At 45.6% G+C, this 6,000-nt stretch overlaps 3 non-coding genes across 3 annotated transcripts; 1 reads left to right on the top strand and 2 right to left on the bottom strand.

The window, feature by feature from the left end:
* The first annotated feature begins 3,386 nt into the window (after positions 1-3,386).
* TRNAG-GCC lies at positions 3,387-3,457 on the top strand. The gene has a single exon. It is a non-coding gene; the product is annotated as a tRNA-Gly (tRNA).
* Positions 3,458-3,936: 479 nt separating this feature from the next.
* TRNAE-UUC lies at positions 3,937-4,008 on the bottom strand. The gene has a single exon. It is a non-coding gene; the product is annotated as a tRNA-Glu (tRNA).
* Positions 4,009-5,868: 1,860 nt separating this feature from the next.
* TRNAG-UCC lies at positions 5,869-5,940 on the bottom strand. Its single transcript has one exon. It is a non-coding gene; the product is annotated as a tRNA-Gly (tRNA).
* Positions 5,941-6,000: the final 60 nt, after the last annotated feature.

The following is a 6,000-nucleotide window of genomic DNA, read 5'->3' as shown; positions in this document are numbered from 1 at the left end:
CTTACTGTTGAAGTGAATAAACCAAGTTACTCAGTATTGCGTTTAGTGATCAGCTCTATAAGAAACAATATTTATTTGTTATATTAAGCATATATTTGAAGGATGGTTGCTTTATAGAGATCCCTTTCTATCAACAAGATATTCTGCATCAATACAAAAATTCTGGGATTGATATATTTTTGTGGAGATGTTAGAGTTCTAGAAAGTATTAGACATTTCTACACATTACAAAGTTAATATTACCAACAGAAACACAAATTAGAGGGCTTATCAAATGGAAAGGGCAAACAAGTCAAAGACACATTTGTGATATCAGATCATAATAGTCTGTATCATAATAGTCTGCTGAACGCACTCTGGGACCAGATAAAGATATTTATTACAAGTTAGCAGGATTCAAACAATAGCAAATTACTCATACAAGACCAGTTGTAACTGGTCATATAACAAAAATTGTTAGCTATCTTTTAATACTTCTTAGGCTACAATGACATTCTCATATTGACTCTTTAGTTTTGAACAGTAGCTAATGAAACAAATCGAACAAAAGGCCCAGTAAATTCAGCTAAGCATTAGGATTTACTTAATTTTCAATTATACTTTTGTTTGAGATGAAAAATTTTATTTCAATACTAATTAAAAGGCTAACTATCCCCTCACTATTGTCCCTCACCTCTTACAAACACAGGCCCATTCAGAAAAGACAAGTGGACACAAAACAGGTGAGGACTTCAACCTCAATCTCCCTATCTTCAAGTTCCAACTAAAATGCCACCTTTTGCAAGAAGCCTTTTTGAATCTCCCTCAGTACTAGTACATTCCCTCTGTTGATTATCCCAAGTTTATCCTGTATATAGCTATTTCTGAATAGTTTCTATCTCCCCTCCCCCATTACACTGTGAACTCCTTGAGAGCAGGGACCATGTGTTTTTTTTTTTCCTTTCTTTGTATCTCTAGTGCTTTGAATAGTGCCTGCCACATAGGCACTTAGTAAATATGTTTTGATTTACTAATTAACTTTAAGATCAGAATTATTCAACTCAACAAAAAGTTGCATTCAAAGTCCATAATAGAAAAACTTTTTCATGAAGGGGAATAATGTGAAATGAGGCTGGAAAGCTTATTTGGGGACATTGCATAAGGTTCGAAATGTCAAAATACTGTGTTTTTGTGTTGACTGCTCCTAATCCACACTGTCACTAGTGAGTTGAATCCTCTGAGAGTCTACCACTACCTTAGATTCCAGGAGCAAACTTGTAGGTGGCTAGACTCCTAACTCTGATTCCCTATTGATATGATTCCAATTACTAGTAGATTTGGGTCTTAGTCATGATGTTGACAAAAAATGGCTTAGCAAAAACAGTAGTTATAAAGCATCTCTCACAGAACCTTGAGGTATTTTCTTTCTCCTGAAGGCCTTATGAAGTTCACTGGGAGGGTATGGCTGAGTGGCTGAGTCCATTGGTAGGCTGGGTTTAAATTTCATTTCTGATGGATGGATGGCTTAACAGGGTTTGGTTGGATAGCTTTGCCTGCTACTGGGGTAGGTCAAGTGGACCATTTGGCTGCTAGTCTGGCTCCTCAGTGGGTTTGGTGGGATCCATTAGTCCGGTTGCTCAGCAGCTGGATGTAGCTGATTGCTGGAATGAGGCAGGAAGGTTATCTATTGCTGAACTTTTGCACTAGCCACTGGACGGCGAATGGCGGATAGCTTTTACTAGTAAGATCCCTCAGCCACAGGGCTGCTGCTAATCTGGTGCAGACAGATTTCTAGGTTTACCATGGGGCACCGTATTTTCAGCTGGACCGAAACAGAAAAACTCCCTGGATTTGCCCTTCAATGGGCTGCTCCAGTCTCTTCCACTTCAAGCCTCTAGCCCTTAGTTTAACTGGTTAATATTTTTCTCTTTTCAGCTGGAGGACTACTCTACTCTTTGGCCCAAGGCAATGACCGTTAACCTAGGAGAGACAGAATCCACTTCTCTTTGAGGCCCTCAGAGTCTTGGCTCTGAGGTTTATCAACTCCAAGCAGGCGACGGGGGAGATCTAGCTTCTCCTATCTTTTAACTTTAGTTTTTAACTCCTCGGAGAAGGATCTCACAATCAAGTTCCTTTTGGAATCTTAAGGAGAGCAGTCGGGGACTAAAGTACTAGAGTTGTCTTTGCCTTGGAACAAATTCAGGGTCCTTGAAAGTCTTTTCATATGCAATTAAGCTATTCGATCTTCGGGGTCTGTCCAGGGTATGGAATACATCCAGGGTCCCTTCACGTTTCACCATCTGTGTTTTAACACTTTCCAATTTTAGTTTTGCCCTAGGTCTAAACAGAGGATTCCTCCTACCCCTCCATCAAAAAAAAAAAATTAGACAAAGTGAGATAAACAAAGTTTTAAAAGTAAGACATAGGAGAACTGGGAAATTTATTTTGGTTAGAGCTATAAGAATTGGAAAGGGAAAAATAAGTGTAGAGAGACCAAGAAAAAAAAAACCAAGACAAAACAACGGTTGCATTAATTCTGAAAAGAGGTGATGAGGGCCCGAATTACCGGGATCCCAAAAGAAATAGAGAAAAATAGCATAAAAATAATTCAGAGTGAAATTCAATAAAAACAAATTCAATAACATCTGGTAACTAATTGAATGTAAAAGAGGAAGGCGAGGGAAAAGTTACGTAAGATGAGAGACGTAGAGTTTGGACGACAAGGAAATACGAGCCGGTAGCTCATTTTGACAGGAGTCTTCGACCTCTAGACGAGGAACTTGCCCCAGGGACAGAGCAAACTCGGATCTCTTAGACCAGAGTTGGGGAACTTGCGGTGTTGAGGCCACGTGTGGTCCTCTAGGCCCTCAAGTGCGGCCCTTTGACTGAATCCAAACTTCACAGACCAAATTCCCTTAATGAAAGAATTTGTTCGGTACAAGTGGGACGCAGTCAAGGGGCCTCACTTAAGGACCTAGAGCGCCATCTCGAAGCCGCAGGTTCCCCACCCCTGTCTTAGCCCAAAGCCCACGACCGCGCCCGAACGAGCCCATGACTCCTGCGAGTTGGGCTGCCACGGCTCTTGCGTCCCGCGAGCCCTGCCCAAATCCTCCACGGCCCTCCCTTCGCCGCTGCCATGGAGATCTTTTTCAGCCATTTTCTGGTCGGGTTGTGTGCGTGTTTGCGTGTGAGTGGCACTGAGAGTTTGGGGGTGTAGACTGCGCGTAATCTGCAGGCGAGGGTACCTGGGATCGGAGGTTGGTCAGTGGGGCGACCTCCTTGGAGCCAGGGACTGGGCTGCCTTAGCTGAGACTCATCCCTGAGTGAAACCGGGGCGACCGAGTGGAACCCTGAGCTCCGAATGTGCAACGAGATTAAAGCTAGAGGGGACGCATGCAGAAAGCGAAGCATGGGTGGTTCAGTGGTAGAATTCTCGCCTGCCACGCGGGAGGCCCGGGTTCGATTCCCGGCCCATGCAGCTTTGCTTTTTAACAGTACCGCTCTGCTACAGCCTTTGACTGCTCTGGGTAGCATCATAAACTCGTCAGCACCGTCGTTAGCTCTTCCAATCTTGGGTCACCCGGTGCCCACTGAAGGAGGCCCAGGTGGAACCCAGTTCTTGGGCTGAGCACTAGAAAGCCGTAACTGGTGCAAAAATTCCCCCCGGCTTCCATGGCACCAAATATCAAGCTGTCCGGTCGAAGTTGTATCTCTCCCTGACCTTCAGCCCGCACTCCCCCGCCCCACCAAAGGTGGAAAACCAGACAGTGAAACAGAGCCAGAAAGATAAATGGGTTGTGCGGCACTCCACTCTGGATTCCTTTTGGCCTCGCAAAACTTGTTGATGGGACCGAGAGGGGAAAAAGAGCGTTGCATGAATTGTCTAGGGCGCGCGCAGCAGAATGCACTTGCTACTCCTTGGTATAGCGCATGGAGTCCAGCGCAGCAAAACGCTGCTTCCCTGACCGGGAATCGAACCCGGGCCGCGGCGGTGAAAGCGCCGAATCCTAGCCACTAGACCACCAGGGAACTCACGCTTGCGTGGTATCCTTCTTCACCTAACATAAAACGCGACTTCTGTCACCTTCAGATGCTGTATTCAGCCTCTGTTGGAGACCTATTGGACTTAGTCTGGCCCGCTCTTGGATCACTCTTACCGCAATACCAATCAAGGGCCACCTATCCTACTGCCCCTCTCTCACACACTAGCGCATTCCCCTAAATGCTAGCACCGGTTTGCCTCTCCTGAGGCAAATTAAGAATTCAAAATCTAAATCTCTACCCCACCATCTTTTCCGGCTCGAATCTCTCTTCATTCTACACTTTTGTTTGCTGCGTGCTGCCGTTCCAACTTTTAGTCATAGGATCGCTCAGTTGACCCTTTGTTCTTGTTTCGTGTCCTTTCCCCCTTCAGAGTCTCTGAGAATACCTGTCCCCTTGCAAAGACTTTTCCTTGGGCTTAATAACAATCTGTATCTGCTCTGGCTTCCTGTTTCTGTCTCTTCTATTTTCAGCTGGGTGGAGCACTGGATAGAATGTGGAGCCTGGAATTCAGAAAGACTCGTTTTCCTGAGTTCAAATCTGATCTCAGATACTTACTGTGTGACCCTGAGCAAGTCACTTAACCGTGTTTGCCCCCCAGTTTCCTCATCTGTAAAATTAGCTTGAGAAGGAAATGGCAAACCACTCCAGTATCTCTGCCAAGACGATCCCAAATGGGGTCACAAAAAGGCAAACGCCTTAAAATGGCTGAATAACAGCAACTGGTGTAACTCAGAAAGAACTTGATTGGCCATGAACCCTAAAAGGAAAGAGAAGCTTTTGTATATTCAGACAGCAGTCTTGCTTTCCCGGATATGCACAATGGGCCACCTCCAAATCCTCCAAGTTCTGCCTTATCCTGGATTATGTGCAACAACTTCAAACCCCAACTTCATTGGGAAGGAGCGGGGAGGGAACGAAAGTAGGCAGAGATGAGTGTCCTGTCCCACTGCACGGACCCCTAAGACTAGGGGCTCTCTTTCTTCATTTATCATTCCTATGTGGATGACTCTCATCCCGACCTCCAGTCTTTTATCTCCAACTTCCTATTAGACATCCTCGAAGAAAAAGCCCGGTGAACATCTTAAACTAACCATGTCTGAAACTGATCTCAGATCTTTCCCCTCAAGCCCTATCCTTTCCCCCTCCTTGTAGAGGGTACCACCAATGTCCTAGGAACCCAGGCTGGTGCCTGGTCATCCTAGACTCTTCACTCTCTCACTTCAATTCCTCTACCTCTCCCAAAGCCAACAAATTGTCAAGTCCTGTCATTTCTATTTTTCTAAATTTCTCTTGATGTGCTTCCTTTTCTTAGTGACTCAGCCACCAGCCTAGTGCAAGTCCTCATCATCTCAAACATAGGAACCCTTGTCTAAATCATATCGAAAGAGATAGACAGGAATGGCAAAAGACGGTCGGGGCTGGCTTCAGTTGGATCTCCACCTTTGGAAGGAATGTCCTGCTGGATGAGATCCAGATCCTTTAGAGTGCGTGAGGATAAACCCTGAAGAATAAAAGTCCTTAGCACCTGTATGTAGGCAGGGGCTCTTTCCTGAATATGCAGCCTCTATGCAGGTACCTTGTACATATTAGGCATTCAGTCGTTCAATTAAAGTGAAATGGAGTGGAGTGGAGTTTTCAGCACCAGACTCTTCCTCCAGCCAGATAGGTTTAGAGAGGACAGAGATTAGGGCCACTCCCACGCTCAGGCTAGGGAATATGTCCAAAGGCCCCCAAGGAGGAGAGACATCAAGAGAGCAAGGAGGTGAGACATCAAGAAAGGAACTTCGCAGAGGGCGGTCGGTGGCTCTGCGTAGTGGGATAGGCGGCATGGTAGAAAATAGTAGCTGTGTTGGCCGGGAATCGAACCCGGGTCAACTGCTTGGAAGGCAGCTATGCTCACCACTATACCACCAACGCCGACGGCAGGTATATTTCTCCTTGCCCAAGTTCAGAACCCTGGCTGCTCCCCCTGCTGAT

The sequence above is a fragment of the Trichosurus vulpecula genome, chromosome 4 (genome assembly GCF_011100635.1).
Source record: "Trichosurus vulpecula isolate mTriVul1 chromosome 4, mTriVul1.pri, whole genome shotgun sequence".
Classification (NCBI taxonomy): domain Eukaryota; kingdom Metazoa; phylum Chordata; class Mammalia; order Diprotodontia; family Phalangeridae; genus Trichosurus; species Trichosurus vulpecula.
This window is presented reverse-complemented; position numbering and strand designations above follow the sequence as displayed.